We start from the raw sequence: 16,411 nt of genomic DNA on the forward strand, positions 1-16,411 counted from the left end.
CCACGTGGTTGCTGGGAATTGAACTCAGGACCTCTGGAAGAGCAGCCAGTGCGCTTAACCACTGAGCCATCTCTCCAGCCCTAATCAATATATTGGAACTCTAGTCCCAGGGATCTTACACCCTCATATAGACACACATGCAGACCAAACACCATGTACATAAAATAAAAATAAATGAAGCCAGGTGTGATGGTGCATGCCTTTAATCCCAGCATTCAGGGAGCAGAGGCAAGCAGATCTCCGTGAGTTAGGGACCAGCCTAGTCTACAAAGAGAATTCCAGGATAGCCATGGCTGTTACACAGAGAAACCCTGTCTGGAAGAACCAACATAAATAAACAACAAACAAATAAATATAAAAGCTATTAAAGAAAAATATTTATTTGGTTGGTTGGCTTGGAGACAGAGTCTCTCTGTGTAACAATCCTAGAACTTACTATGTAAACCAGGCATGTAAACTCCATGAATTTCTAATCTGCTTGGTCCACTGCTCCGTATCTGCTGGTTCACAGTAGAATGTTGTCATCAGAGAGTTGAGCGCACTGGCGTGTTTGATGATATCATTTGATGATATCGCTTTGATTTACCGCTTTGTGTTCCATTGGTTCCTCCGCTGCAGGCCATGCCATCATAACGGTCCTTGAGACCTTCGGGTGACTCAGTCTTTCCCGGCTGTCCCAGTGAGAACATCCTCTATAGCTGGGTTTTGTTCTGCGGAAAGTTTCTCTTTCAAGGCTCACACGGCCTATGTATAACCAGTTCGCGTAAATCGCATTTCATAACTTTAGACATATGCTTTTCTAAGTAGGTGCGAGCTGGTTGAAGTCACGCCAGTGGACGTAACTGCAGATGAAACAGCAGATGGACAGGTTTGGGAAATGTGAGGACTTTTAGCATCCTAAGCAGCGGGAAGCCCCCCACACCATATGGTCTCCGGCCATAGTCCCGTGTCACTGTCTGCGTCTGGTTTCCGATTAGAGCTACAAGCAAGGCCAGACATAAGAAATGGTCTGTCAAGTGTGGGTCTGAAATCCAATCACGTTTTGGTGTGTAAGATTACATAACAGTGTAGTAGCAACAGTAAGTCTCACGGTTGAGGCTCCAATATGGTTGTCAACACAGATTTTTTTTTTTTCCTGCTGAGCTGCAAGCTCTGGCTGCCTCCCACCGTGAAAATGACTGCGTGGGGTTTTGAGCTCAGGTCAGCTGTGGCTAAGCCTTGCTTAACGGTGCTGCAGATTCCGTTTGGTGAGTCCCATGCACATGCGCACCCCGAGATGCTCTCTAACACGCCTGTTACCTAATGCTCTTGGTGGGGGCTAGGATGTCTCCTCCATCTAATTCCCCCTTCCCTAGGAGAAGAAACCATCAAACTTTACAATGTAAACGCACCATTTCCTAGCGCCACCCTCGGCCTGTGAGAACTCCAGTTCCTCCACGTTCAGGAGTTGTGGGGGTCGAAGCCGGAAGTACACAGTCGCCTCCGTATCAGGTGCCCAGCGCGCAGCAGAAGCCGTTGAAAGGTTTCCTTGCTCTCCGGAGCTCTCTCCTCACGATCCTCTCCCTTACTGTTTTGTTTTTTGTTTTGTTTTTAGCAGCAACTGCAACTTCCAAGCTGTTTGGGAAGATGTCAGAAGAGTTCACCGAGTAGCGGGAGACAGCCCTGGTCTGGAAAATCCTTATATTCGAACCTGCCTGCTGACAAAAGTACGCAGTTTTCAACACTGGCCATTCAACAACTATGTGGGTCTGTAGCCTGCTTTACTCCTGTGATCACACGGGCCTTTATATTGTCAAGCGGGAGCTGACGGGGTTAGACCTGTGATTTCCAGGTATTTCCAAGGAGATCTAAAGTTATTATTACCTATTTAGGAAAATAATTCATTTATTCTAGGGATTTAAAGAATGCAGAGCTACTCCAAATGACCGCCAGGATTTTTAGGAGTTTTTTTTTTTCCTCCCCTCCCCTTTTCTCTTATAATGGCACTATTAAAATATAATCCACGTGCCACAGAATTCTTAAAGTGTTGAACACAGTGTGAATGCGTGAGCCACCAAGTTTACTCATGGGCATCTACTCAGGAGGAACGAAAACGGATTCACACAAAAACATGTACACAGATGTTCATGCGGCATCACTCGTAACGGTGAGAAGAAACAATTTAAATGTAAGCGGATAAACAGTATTGGTATGTACATACAATAGAATACTGTTGGACAATAAAACACGGGTACATGACTAGGCGTCATGCAGAAGGCCACAGGTTCTCAGGATGCTAGGACGAAGTGCTCAGAAAGCACGTACCGGAGCACAGAGTAGATTAGAGGAGCTCCGGGGCGGGCAGCAGAACCGTGGAGTGGCAGCAAACGGCACGAGGCTTTTTTTAGGGGGGGTTAAACCATTCAAAATTAGGTTCTGGTGTTAGTTCTACGACTCTGTAAGTGAACTATACAACCACACATGTACACTTTCGCACGTGTGTATGTGTGTGTATGTCTGTGTGTGTTTGTGTATATGTGTGTATATCTGTGTGTCTGTGTGTGTCTGTGTGTGTCTGTGTGTCTGTGTGTATGTGTGTCTGTGTATGTGTGTCTGTGTCTGTGTGTCTGTGTGTCTGTGTGTGTCTGTGTGTGTGTCTGTCTCTCTGTGTGTGTCTGTGTATGTGTGTGTCTCAGTGTGTGTGTGTACACATGCACATGTCATGTGCTTATCATTATTCACTGTATCCGAAGAGAAGAAATGCAGTTTCAGATACTGGCCTGTGTGACTTTCCCAGGGTTCCACAGCTAGGACAGAAGTAGGTTTACCTATTTATTTTACTATGTATCAGTGGCTGACCTAGAACTCGATATGTAGACCTGGCTGTCTCAGAGATCCACCTGCCTCTGGCTCCTGAGTGCTGGGATTAAAGGTGTGAGCCACCATTCCCAGCCAAGTTGACTTTCTAATGACGTTCTGTCTTTGTCCCTATGACTTCCAGGGAGGCTGGCAGGACCAGAGGTAAGTGACTATTGATCAGGAGCCGGCTATGGGTAGGAGAGCCCTATTTGGAGTATCAATGGGAATGACTATACATCTGACACTACGTGACTTCCAACACATTATGTGAAAGTTCTAACATACATGTTACACATATGTATTGTGTCTACAGTAAGCCAGACCAGCTGATACAGTCAACAGTATCCTTCTCAGAAGGGAAGCTGTGAGGCCTCGGCTCTGGAATAAACATGTATCTTACTTCTACTGTACTCTGATGATGAAACTAGGCTAGACTTAAGATTTATGAATGTGGGCTTTGTCTGCTGATGGGAGGAACAGCAGACATGTTACAAAAGGAGTGGGTACACTGGTGAGGAAGCAGTGTACGGCCATCGAACAATCTGCCACAGTCGTGTAATCAGATGACTATTGCCCCAGTCCCCTCCTCCAGCACTTATTTTTCAAGAAGGCAGATGTGTGCTTTGAGCTATGATTTCAGGGGCTAGGAGATGATGGCTAAGTGGTTAAGAGCATGTGCTGTCCTTACAGAGGACCCAGGTTCAATTCCTAGTACCTGATGTGTAGACCAGGCTGGCTCCAGCTCCCAGAGATCTGCCTGACTCTGACTCCTGAGTGCTGGGATTAAATGCATGTGCTGCCACTGCTTGGCCAAGATTTATTTTTAGTTATGTGTATGTATCTGTGTGGGTATGCGCATCTGAGTACAGGTATCCAACACTTCAGCTCCTTTAAGGGACGATGTCTGCTCTTAACTACTGAGGCATCTCCGAAATACTACACATCTGTTTGGGTTCTCTACTTTTCAGCTAATGCACATAGTCCTGTAGAGAACATCTCTTGAATAGCTGTGTGAGTGCTTGTCTTATGTTCTCTGGTAATAAATATGTAGGAGTGGCACGGTTGGCCCTGTGATAACTGTTTAGCTTTTCGAGGGATCTAAGAACCCAAGCACCAGCTTTCCCACTAAGCCACACTTCTGGAGCATCCCCATCTTGTGTTTTCAGTGGTGAGCTGGGAACGACTGAGACTGGCTTATGGGAGGTGATAGCATTTCTTTCCGTGATTGTCAGTAGCTTCAGATCGGCACAGGGAGTCTCACTCCCCAGACTAGAGCGAACGTGAAAAGAATTCCTTGTGTTGTTCATCTGCTTGTCACCATCTTTTCTACCCACAGGTGTCATTGTGCGTCAGATACTCTGCTGGGCAGAGAAGGGGAGGGGGAGGGAGAAGGGAGGGAGAGTTATGGTCTACAGCCTAACTGACATCACATAACTCATTATGTAGACAAGGGATCCGAGCTGGGAATTACAGACATGGTTCACTGTATCTAGCTCATTGTATAACCCAGGAAAACAATGGCCCAAACCAAAACTCTCTCAATGGCCTTTCTACATGCATTCTCAGGTGGTCAATGGTCTCAAGTATACGGCCTTCTGCTCTTGGTCGGGAACAGCAGTTCCTGGAGGCAAACCTGAGTTGTGTATACAAACTCTATCCCATTTCACAGTGACGTCTTCTTGAAGGCTTTCAGTGCAGAACTGCTTTTAGTCTATTTAAAGACAGATTGATTCTGGAACTCCTAGCAGCCAAGATCTCCTTCCCCAGTGCCTGATATTGACATTTCTACATCTGCCTTTTGGTTTCCAGCCATCCCTGTGATCTGATTGCAGGTAATTGAGGGTTTTCTAAGCGGAAAAAGTAAGTTACATTGTGTTCGGCAAAGGCAGAGAGGGTTGGGACAAGATGCAGAGACTACCCCAGTCCCAGAAAGGCCAGAACTGCTCTAGACAGTCCAAAAGAGGCAGGTGAGGACTTCACAGAATCCACAGAGGTGGTAAACAAAGGAAGTAAGTCTTGGTGAGTGCTCTTGGGCAGCCTCTGGTTTATTTAGTCTCATGCGTACAGTGAATAAGGCTATTGTATCATAGCCCTGGAGAGCAGCTCAGCACCATGCTGTCCTTCTCTGTTCCTTCTGTGCTGTGCTCCCCAACCCCCATCACTGCCTTTTTTTTTTTAAATCCTTTTTGTTGGTTTGGTCTTTGTTTACAAGACAAGGTCTCCCTGTACAGATCTGCCTAGCTTGGGACTCTCTGTGTAGACCAGGATAGCCCTGACTCACAAAGACCCATCTCCGCCTAAGTGCTGGGAATAATGGCGTGCCACCACACCTGGTCACCAAGTTCCTTTTTATGGGGATTTTGGAGTTAGAGGTGCAGAAATGGAAGAATCCTTCGCAGAGCCAGAGTTTGTTGGGTTTGTTCTGATCTGGGATGGGGGTGCCCTGAGGCCATGGCAGGTTTCTTTCTCCCTTGTTTTTATAAACGGAGGCCAAGAGTTGACACAATACACACACCCCTTTCCTTTTCTTTTGTTTGTTTTTTGTTTTGCCTTTTGAGGCAAGGGTTCTATGTAGCCTTGAACTTGCTATATAACCAAAGATGACCATTTAAAAACAAAAAGATTTATTTATTTTCTCTATGTGAGTACACTGTAGCTGTCTTCAGGGACACCAGAAGAGGGCATCAGATCTCATTACAGATGGTTGTGAGCCACCATGTGGGTGCTGGGAATTGAACTCAGGTCCTCTGGAAGAGCAGTCAGTGCTCTTTACCACTGAGCCATCTCTCCAGCCCCCCAAAAAGGACCTTGGAACTTTGAACTTCCTGTTTCTATCTCTCAGGGCTGAGATCACAGGCATGTGCAACCACATCTGATTTTATGTCAAACTGGGACTTGAACCCAGGGCTTTGCGCCTGACAGGCCATGGGTCTACCAGCTGAGCTACATCCTGAAGAAGGCCATCAGAAACAGTGTGAGCTGGGCCAAGAAAGGCAGAGGGGGTGGTACCAGGCAATGTGTAGTTACACAGTACCACAGTACAGACAAGTTGCACGCATGGTCCAAATGATCATAATGGCACTGTGTGCTCACCCACAATCCGTCCCAGAACTCAGCTGAGGCAGGAGGTGTAGGATGATGTCATTACGCAGATAAAGGCAGGTACAAGATAGAACAAGGCCTGTCATTGGCTGAGAAGGAAGGTTGGGCGAGAGAAAAGTTTTAGAGAAGAGGAGGAGACGGGGACGAGAGAGGGAAGCCGCTGAGAGAATATGGAGGTGAATGTTAAGATTCCACTCTGTATTTACAGGTTGTTATGAATGTTCTTAAGGCAAGGATGTGTATAGGGCTTTTCGTGTGTCTAGGTGGGCAATTATATCTTATCAATTGGATCCGAGGTTATTGTGTTGTATGTTCTTTCTTGTGGCGATTTAAGTTTAAGAGATATTGTGATGGTGGCGACACTAGGCCACCACAGAATTGAGATGTATATTTCTGGCATGGTAGCAACCTGCCTTGGGAACTGGATGGGTAGAGAGATTGCTGCCAGGCTCAGAGAGAAGCCATCGGCAGTGTGATACGGGATGGAGCAGAGCGGGTGAGACGCTTTGCTGACTGAGATGAAGATGTCTACCAGATATCTTGGGGCACCGCGGTGCCAGACCTAGTGTGGGATAAAAGACAACATTTTTTATAATTTCACAGCAACAAGGAGGATTTCTAATTCCTGCCTATCTTCCCTCTTCCGTGTAGCAAAACAGTCTAAGCCACCAGATGCTAAAGACAGGCTCTGTGGATGTCTTCAGCTTAGGGGATTTAGCCTTTCTTTCTGTCCTTCTGAAGGACAAATGCAAAATTCCAACTGTCAGATGAGAGTAATGTTCTTACTTCCTCCTCGAGGGAGTGGAGGCCCAGAGTTCAGTGGCCAGTCCAGGGCCATCTCAGGACGAAGATTAAAGGCAAAACCAACTCTACTCCAGAGCTTAGCAAGAGGGGTTCAGGGCTGGGTATGGCGGCTCACACCTGTGATCCCAGCACTCAGAAGAGTGAGGCAGGAGGATTGGCTTGTGTTATGGGCTAACCTGGGCTACAGAGTGCAACTCTGTCTCAAAAATTAAATAAAAATTTAAGGGCTGGAGAGATGGCTCAGTGGTTAAGGGCACCGACTGCTCTTCCCGAGGTCCTGAGTTCAAATCCCAGCAACCACATGGTGGCTCACAACCATCTGTAATGAGATCTGATGCCCTCTTCTGGTGTGTCTGAAGACAGCTACAGTGTACTCATATATATAATAAATAAATAAAATATTTTAAAAAAATTTAAGAAGACGTTGTAGGCATGTGCAGAGCACATCTACACACCATCTGTAAATCATTACGGGCAGCTGCTTTCCCCTTTGTGAGAATCCAAGGTCCTTAAAGTTACGTGGCAAGAGAAGAACCATTAGAGTCAAGCCAGGATGCATATAAGGGGGCACAGTGGCCATAAGCCTGAAGTCCTGGCTACTTATAGAGCTGGGGCAGGAGGACTGTTTCAGCCCAGAAGTTCAAGGGCAATCTGAGCATCACAGCATGGCCCCATATTAAAAAAATATTTACATATATATGTTGCAGTGAGAGCTGGATCTGCTTGCTCCAGCTGCTACTCTATCCCGCACTCCGCAAGCCTCCCTCTCCCTGCCGCTGTCTCCCTTTCAGTCACCCTCTCCACACGGTCCCCTAGGTGGTAGGTACCACATCTGTCGCCCGCCACACACATCTCGTTCTGTGGGCCCTTGCGCAGTCTCACTCCATGTGGCCAACAGAACCAGATCCGCATGCTCCAACTGCCTCTCAGCCATTTCTTTCACACACTGGCCTCTTCAGCCCGGTAAATCAAAGTCCCAGAGACTTGTAACTTAGCAATTAGATTTACATGTTAAATTCCCAATCTACGATACATCCAACAACAAATTCACTGCCAATTAATAAAGAGTTAAACCGACCTGCTCTGTTGTCTCCATCTCGATTTTTCCTCACTCTTCCTCCTCCTCCTCCTTCCTAGACCTTTCCCTGCCTACCTTTCCTTCTCATCCAATGATAGGTCACGCCTTATCCTGGACCCTCCTTGCTGCATAATGACACATGTATGTGTATGTTCATGAATACACATCATATATACACATATGTATATATGTGTACACGTATATATGTGTGTATATATGCACATACATATACATACATACATGCATGCATACATGCATACATACACACACATGATTAGACCCTGGCTGGAATAAGGAAGAATGTGCTGCCAGCATAGCTTCCTGGTATTCACTGCATGAGCTTGTGGTGTGCACACATCCTTCCATGAAGAGACTATCCTTAGAGTGCACTCACAGAGTAACCAGATCAAACAGGAGGTCCCATTAACAGTCTACCCCATCCTGGCCTGGCTGGCCTGCGTCGGGGCTGGGGGCTGGGGCGTGCCTTCCTGGGGTTTGAGGTGGAGTCTCCAGGCTCTGTGTGCCTCTCCTGGGGGTCCTGTGCCTTCCCAGCAGTTCCCCCCTTAGATGGCCAAGGGCTCCCAAAGCAATGTGTACCGGTGCCCATCATGCTCTGGCCCCAAGTCTCTGCTGTGTCATCTCAGTATAGGCCCAGGGAGCAGACCCCGGACCAAAGCCTGCTCCTGGGGAGTGAGGGTCCCGGATACTGTGGAGTGGACCTCGGTAGCTTTGAGTAGGAATGTCAAAGAGGAGCGCTGGTCCTTTTCAATCACTCTACTGCTCCATGGGATGGGAGGTTGTGGAAAGGCTGGGTAGCCCGAGTGTGGGTGGTGGTTGCAGCATTAGGCAAAGACCTGGAACATTTTAATTAGCATAGAACATCTTTTCTCCAGCTAATTTGATGGCTGTTATGGTCCCATCCTAAAAGTAAGGAAGTGGGGCTGGGGATTTAGCTCAGTGGTAGAGCGCTTACCTAGGAAGCGCAAGGCCCTGGGTTCGGTCCCCAGCTCCGGGGAAAAAAAAAAAAAAGTAAGGAAGTAATCCTGAACCTGGTGGCCACTCTTTAGGGGTTTGTTCTGCGCTAGGATTCACCTACTTGAATCAATCTTCACATGGCTATACCCTGCTGGGCGAATGAGGAAGTCATGCAAGATTTCCACAGTCTCCAGAGAGAGCATCAAGGCCATTTTCCAGCCCAGTTTGGCTTACTTGTCAATTTTTTGCGTCCTCACATTCCAGAAGATCCGCTTGCTCTTGGGATAAGTTTACCCTAGAATTGTCGTGTAGGATCAGCTGGCGGTGAGAGATCTTCTAACCTGCTCCTTTCCTCACTGGGTTTCCCTGCTCTATTTTAGGGGCTTGGTCCAAGTGGGATAGCCCCTGGGTGTGTCAAGATCTTCCAGGGATCCAAGAGATTGTAGAAGAATTCCCTGATCTGGCAAGAGGAGACTCCATCTCACTGTATGTCTGCTCTCTCTGACCTGACCTGAGCGCCTGCTGGGTCCACCTGAGGACAGAGGCCTCTCCCACAGGCACCTCCCTGGCTGTAGTTTACACCCCTTGGTGAGTCGTGAAGCACCCCAGTCCAAAATGGACTCGTACTCATCGGTAAACAAGAGCGTTAGACCAGCTTTCTGTGAGATAGAGAACAAGGTCCTTACCTGTTGTCACTAAGCGCAGAGGTGACATTTAGCCACAAGGTGGCAGACAAGGCTGGTACGATGTAGCAGGCCAGGCTAGGGACTGAAAGGTTCCGTCGTGGGTAGACGATGGATGCCTTGCTGTAGCCGGGTGTCTTCTCTGCAGACATGGCGATGCACGTGTCTCAACAGCTGTACTTCAGTTCTTTGTGTAAAAAGACACAAGAACAAAAGCCGCGGGTAGGTCATTCTGCTCCAGAGGGCGGCAGATGCTTCTCAGTGCAGCCTATGACAACTTTGGTCATCCTGTCATCCTCCCAGGCTGGTGTTTCCTGTCCATTCAGCTCTTCAGCCACGTGAATGCTTAGTGTCCACAGATCCACACGGCCCTATCTCCCTGCTGTGGTTCATTCACAGTACTAAAGCATTCAGTGTGGCCTGGGCCAGGGGCTGCCTGCGGGCTGTCCTGGCCCAGATAAAACATGCCAACGCTTCTGACTTGCTGGCCGGGAACAGCTCTTGGCCTGGGAATGAATCTACAGATTGCACGGTGGAGGAGGGGGACCATAGCTCCTCATCGAAGCCACCTCCCAAATGCTTCCTTGGCTTCTCCTTCTTTTCCGGGGTTACAGCTGTATGTACCCCACTGACAGCCAGGCTTTGGCTGGCTGTGTGGCTCAGTGGTAGAGTGCTTGCCTAACAGGCACAAGGGCCCAGATTCAATCTTCAGGAGAAGAAAAAAAATGAAATGGCTAATTAAATAAAGATAAAAGGAGAGGCCCAGCTCATTTAAGGCCACGAAGTCTTTACCAAGCCGAACTGTGAGGAAGAACTCAACCTTCAGAACTGTGTGTGGTCCAGTCTTAAACCACATCCAGACAGACTGCAGGGCTCACCTGACACTTCCCTTTCCACAGCCCTGGCCCAGGAGTTTGAATGCGCAGTGGGGTGTGGGGGCTGCAGAAGTTGATAAGATAAACAATAGACAGTTTCCGCTCCCAACTTCTGCTCCTTAGCCCCTGGGCTCTCCCTGATATAAGCAGTATGAACAGGTCATCAGGTCTCCTGGGACTTTAAACACAAATAACCAAATAGGTAAGAAGTCCTCCCTCCCCTCTCCCCCTTCTCCACCCCCTCCTCCCCCTCACATCCTCCCCCTTTTCCTCTTCTCCCTCCCCTCCCCCTCCTTCCCCTCCCCCTCCTCCCTCTCCCTCTCCCCTCCTCCTCCTCCCTCCTCCTTCCCTCCTCAGTTAAGGTTTTGTTTGGCTCAAATACTTTTCTAGCACACACCAAACCCTGAGTTTCAACCCAGAAACAACAACAACAAAAAGTTTATGAAAATACATATTTTTCCTTTGCTTTAATACAATCCTTTTGGAATTTTTGGGATGAGTTTTGTTACCTGTTTACTACTCTACAACTCTTCCTCTTTTTTCCCATCTATTTTTTTAAGATTTATTTTTTATGTTTGTTATGTGTCTGTAGGTTTGTACACACGTGTCCGATGCTCTAGGAGGTCAGAGGCCACAGGGCCCCGGGAGCTGAAGTTACAGGCAGATGTGAGTTGCCCAGTGTGGGTTCTGGGAACTGAATCTGCAAAAGCAGTTACACCCTGAACAGCTGAGCCATCTTGATTTCAATATTGGTTTTGACTCACAAAATAGGCACTGGGAATCAAATATTCAGTGTCCTCTATCTGGTCCTAGAAAGTAGTCTGGATTGGCAGCAGCATCTAGAACATAAAAGCCTTCACTGGGCATGGTGGTGCATGCCTTTAATCCCAGCATCCTGGAGACAGAGACTGGCACATGGATGTCTGTGAGTTCAAGGCCAGCCTGTCTACAATGTGGGTTCCAGGACAGTCGTTGCCACACAGAGACACCCTGTCTTGAAAAAGCTGTCATGCGCACCCACTCTGGGGAGGTTTGACAGTTTTAATTTCTTTGGGCTCACTCTCCTCACGGTAGCACAGCGTCTACCCAGGCCTGGAGAATCTCTTGCTCTCTGCTCTGCTCACCTTCTCCAGAGTGAGCCCCCAGGATCCACAGAGGGCCCACTTTCATCATCGCCCTGGGAGGCCCTGCCTCGCCAGCTCTGAAGCTGACAGCCCAGCTTCTGCAGCCCTCCCAATGGTGGGGGAGAGGTATAGGGAGGCGGGCCCAGTTCCTTGCCCCCCATAGCTTCCTCTCATCCTTAACCTGCTTTCCCCTTCCCTTTAGGGAATGCGTCCAGGAACAGAGTCAAGAACAGGGAAAGGTCAGTGTGGTAGCTTTGCCTCATCTAATTGCAAGCCCTCCCTCTATAAACACTTCCCCGCGGCTCCCTCTGAGGCAGCATCTGCTCGCTCCCTTCTCTGCTTCTCCGTGGCAGGAAGCAGGTCCAGCTTCTGCTGCCCCCTCATCGGTCCTGGGCTCAGGCCTTGGATCTCTCGGGAGACAGAAGTGCATCCAAGTGCAAGCGCAAAGCCTGCTGGGCCTGGGCTTCTTCTGAGCCAGGACCCCATGCAGGAGCTTGGCTCCTGCGTCTTCTGGCTGTTCCACACTGAAGTTCAGCGTCCTTTTCCTTCCGATTCAGTAGCAGTTTGGGGTGGGCAGTTTGACAGCTGCCTACCGTTTTCAGAAATGCCAGACTCTCTGAAACTGACAAACAGGCAGATTGATGGACTCTGTCTCCCAGTTCCTCTTGGACAGTAGGAGCTGCTCCCCTGGATGCTTCTCCCAAAGCTGCTCTTTAAGTGGCATTTATCTGCGCACAAGCCGGAGCTAAGAAAAGTTGCCTGGCACTTCCTGATACTCTAAATTCAAGGAATTCTATGGGGGACTTGATTTTAATCGCTGTCTTGGTTAATTAGAGAGACAAGAAATCATCCCCCAAAAGTAATTAATGGAGCTGTTAGCGGAGGGGAAGAGGCTGCGTTTTGCTTGGGTACTAGGAGAGCCTCCGGTGGAGCTGGGGCTGTGGGTCACCGGCAACTTCTTGGGGAAAATGTGGCTATTAGTTCTGGCATCCAGCCTGCCTGCTTTCTCTTCAGGACACCACTGGTTACTGAGTCGACAGAACAGGGCTTAGCCCGTGAACATTTGTAAACTGCCAGCACCTAGCTGGTAGGAGTGAATCCCATGACTTATTGGTGTCCAGTTTGTCTGTTTGATGCCCCTTCACCTTTGCCCTGCATTATCAGGAGCCAGAGGTCACCTGTGTTGGTTTTCTTTCACCCACCCACCCACCCGGCTACTAAAGTCACAAACACTGTCTTTTCCAGGTTTGTGTGTTTTTGTAGAGTCTCAGTGTGTAGGCCTGACTGGCTTCAGACATGTAGTGGTTCTCCTACCTCGCTCCCCAGGTGCTGCAATTTCGGTGGTGACGTCATGCCACACTATCCTCATCCCTTATCTTCACCATTCTTTCCCTGACCAAAAAAACCAAAAAACCCAAAAAGCAAACAACAGCAACAACAAGCCATTTTTATGGAGACGTCTATCTGGACAGTGCCCTCAGGACTCTGAGGTACCAGGATCAAAGGTTTAGGAAGGACTTGGACTTCAACTTTGTTTTCCTCAGAAACAGCCAGGGCCAGGTCACCTCCACCAGCCAACTTTCTAATGGAGGTGGCATTCTCCGGGATTGGCAGCCTGGGAACCCACACAAGTCCTGTGTCCGTCTAAGGGAGGGGATGTCTAGGACTGCAGGGCAACCCTGTGGTCTGTCCCTCAGTAATCTCTCTCTCTTTCTCTCTCTCTCTCTCTCTCTCTCTCTCTCTCTCTCTCTCTCTCTCTGGGCTAGAGGCAGAGAAGATGGGGCCATGCTCACCTCTGCCAAATGGAACAACATAGCCTCTTAATCTTTGGCAGAGACTTGCCTCTCAGAGCACTTCCTGTGTGGATGGTGCAGCCTGCTCTGGGACAGATAGCTTATGTGAGCATTCTTCCCTGTACAGTGTTCAGACTGAAGGCACCATTCCTCAAGTCGAAGATGTGAGCCACTGAGTGAAACCTCCCTGCTGTCTGCCCAATCCCAAAGGAACGAGGGGAAAGTCCTCATGGGAGCCCAGGAGACACAGAACATGTACCTGCACCTCTCTTTTCCTTGGAACACACACTCTTTCTCCCACCGTCAGAAGACTCCCAAAGACCAGGGGATGCTCTGAGGGTGGCACCTGATACTCCTCCTTGAGATGAGTCGGAGGTTAACGATCCTGTGTGAATTACCTCCACTTAATACTCTGTTCTTTTGAGCCTGTGCTAGCCCATGCTGGCTGCATTCTGCCAGAGTATTCGCTGACACTTAATGTTGAATTATTACTCGTGTGAGCAGAGCACACAGCACGCTGTGCCCTCCTGGCTGAAGATGTGGAAGTGGTGCTGGGGGATTCGCCTTCTACTCAATGAAGCCTTTCTGTATGGAAACATGAGAACCCAACCTCAGTAGGGAAAACTGAGTCAGAAGAGCAAGGGACGTGTGTGCCAACACTTTCCTAGGCAGTTGTAGTTCGAGGGTGGAAGTCAGGCCCCTCCCTGCCTGGCCCAGTGCCTTCCACCCTGTCTTCCCTACCCTCCAGTATGACCCCTTCTTACCAAGAACACAATGGCTACCCCGATTGGTGCATTCACCTGATGAGCTCTTAGTAACCATATTGTTTATTGAGTCTTCAGAAAGCACTAGATCAGGGTTGAGGATTTAGCTCAGCGGTAGAGCGCTTGCCTAGCGAGCGCAAGGCCCTGAGTTCGGTCCCCAGCTCCGAGAAAAAAAAAAAAAAGCACTAGATCAAAAGTCCATGCAAAGCTCTATATTTTTTTTTAATTTACTGAAGAACTAAGTCTGTGTTTATCTGGGACAAGAATTTTCTGTGCCCTTCAGCCGCAGGGAGAGCAGCTAAGGAAATAGTCCCAGAGCTTGCTCTTCATCCCCACAAAGGGCCTTGGTTCCTTTCTCAGAGTCTGAAGACCATACAGAGTGACTATGGAAAAAACACATGGAGGATCTCCGGACACCCCCTTTCCAATGAGATGGGGCCCGTATCCTTTGCAACCAGGACGGACAGAGAACTGGTGCTCCAGCGACAGCTGAAAGTGCTGCCATTGTCTGTACTACAATGGCAGGCCCAGGTAGCAATGCTCGAGTGCCTGAGTCTTAGGCCAGAGAAGAGGCTGGGTGGAGCTAAGCTTTCTTTTGATTCTTTTCAATTCTATTCTGGAGTGTGTGCTTGTCAAACTCCTTAGCCTGACCAGCATCAAGTCTGTAGCCTCCAAAGCAGAGACAAATGTCACTTAGAAGATGGGGGATGGAAGTGGGTGGAAGGGGGATGGAAGGGGATGGAAGGGGGATGGAAGGGGATGGAAGGGGGATGGAAGGGGAAGGAGGATGGAAGGGGATGGGAAGGGGGAGGGAAGGGGGAGGGAAGGGGGATGGAAGGGGGAGGGAAGGGGAGGGAAGGGGAGGGAAGGGGGATGGAAGTGGGTGGAAGGAGGTGGAAGGGGATGGAAGGGGGATGGAAGGGGATGGAAGGGGAGGGAAGGGGAGGGAAGGGGGAGGGAAGGGGGAGGGAAGGCAATAGAAGGGGGATGGAAGGGGATGGAAGGGGGATGGAAGGGGGATGGAAGGGGTGGAAGGGGGATGGAAGGGGATGGAAGGGGGAGGGAAGGCGATAGAAGGGGGATGGAAGGGAGTGGAAGGGGGATGGAAGTGGGTGGAAGGGGGATGGAAGGGGGATGGAAGGGGATGGAAGGGAGTGGAAGGGGATGGAAGGGGGATGGAAGGGGGATGAAAGGGGGATGGAAGTGGGTGGAAGGGGGATGGAAGGGGGATGGAAGTGGGTGGAAGGGGGATGGAAGGGGGATGGAAGTGGGTGGAAGGGGGATGGAAGGGGGATGGAAGGAGGTGGAAGGGGGATGGAAGGGGGATGGAAGGGGGTGGAAGGAGGTGGAAGGGGGATAGAAGGGGGATGGAAGGGGGATGGAAGGGGGATGGAAGGGGGATGGAAGGGGTGGAAGGGGGATGGAAGGGGATGGAAGGGGGAGGGAAGGCGATAGAAGGGGGATGGAAGGGAGTGGAAGGGGGATGGAAGTGGGTGGAAGGGGGATGGAAGGGGGATGGAAGGGGATGGAAGGGAGTGGAAGGGGATGGAAGGGGGATGGAAGGGGGATGGAAGGGGGATGGAAGTGGGTGGAAGGGGGATGGAAGGGGGATGGAAGTGGGTGGAAGGGGGATGGAAGGGGGATGGAAGTGGGTGGAAGGGGGATGGAAGGGGGATGGAAGGAGGTGGAAGGGGGATGGAAGGGGGTGGAAGGAGGTGGAAGGGGGATAGAAGGGGGATGGAAGGGGGATGGAAGGGGGATGGAAGTGGGTGGAAGGAGGTGGAAGGGGATGGAAGGAGGTGGAAGGGGGATGGAAGGGGGATGGAAGGGGATAGAAGGGGGTGGAAGGAGGTGGAAGGGGGATGGAAGGGGGATGGAAGGAGGTGGAAGGGGGATGGAAGGGGGATGGAAGGGGATAGAAGGGGGTGGAAGGAGGTGGGAGGGGGATAGAAGGGGGATGGAAGGGGGATGGAAGTGGGTGGAAGGAGGTGGAAGGGAGATGGAAGGAGGATGGAAGGGGGATAGAAGGGGGTGGAAGGAGGTGGAAGGGGGATAGAAGGGGGATGGAAGGGGGATGGAAGTGGGTGGAAGGAGGTGGAAGGGGGATGGAAGGGGGTGGAAGGAGGTGGAAGGGGATGGAAGGAGGTGGAAGGGGGATGGAAGTGGGTGGAAGGAGGTGGAAGGGGGATGGAAGGGGGAGGAAGGGGGAGGAAGGGGGATGGAAGGGGAGGAAGGGGGCGCTAGAGCTGTGGGTAGAGAGCTAGAGCTCCTTAAAGGTCCAAAAAGACTCATTTCTTAATTCCCTCCCGAGGCCACAGACTCTTATCTTACCCACAGGAGCCCCATGGGACTGCACTCTGCCCCTCCCGAGCATG

The 16,411-nt window shown here is 49.9% G+C and overlaps 2 long non-coding RNA genes across 2 annotated transcripts in view; one reads left to right on the forward strand and one right to left on the reverse strand.

Annotated features, from left to right (window-relative positions):
- Positions 1–355: 355 nt before the first annotated feature.
- The window catches only part of LOC120095185 (uncharacterized), a 31,738-nt gene continuing 15,682 nt past the window's right edge, over positions 356–16,411 (reverse strand). The window contains exon 2 of the long non-coding RNA XR_005490470.2: positions 356–10,186. This is a non-coding gene — a long non-coding RNA (uncharacterized LOC120095185). The remainder of the gene's footprint in view (positions 10,187–16,411) is intronic.
- On the forward strand, positions 1,352–14,221 carry LOC103693436 (uncharacterized). Its single transcript, XR_594893.4, has 4 exons — positions 1,352–1,491; positions 1,595–9,385; positions 10,948–11,021; positions 11,682–14,221. It is a non-coding gene; the product is annotated as an uncharacterized LOC103693436 (long non-coding RNA).

This window comes from Rattus norvegicus, chromosome 10 (assembly GCF_036323735.1).
Source record: "Rattus norvegicus strain BN/NHsdMcwi chromosome 10, GRCr8, whole genome shotgun sequence".
Taxonomy (NCBI): domain Eukaryota; kingdom Metazoa; phylum Chordata; class Mammalia; order Rodentia; family Muridae; genus Rattus; species Rattus norvegicus.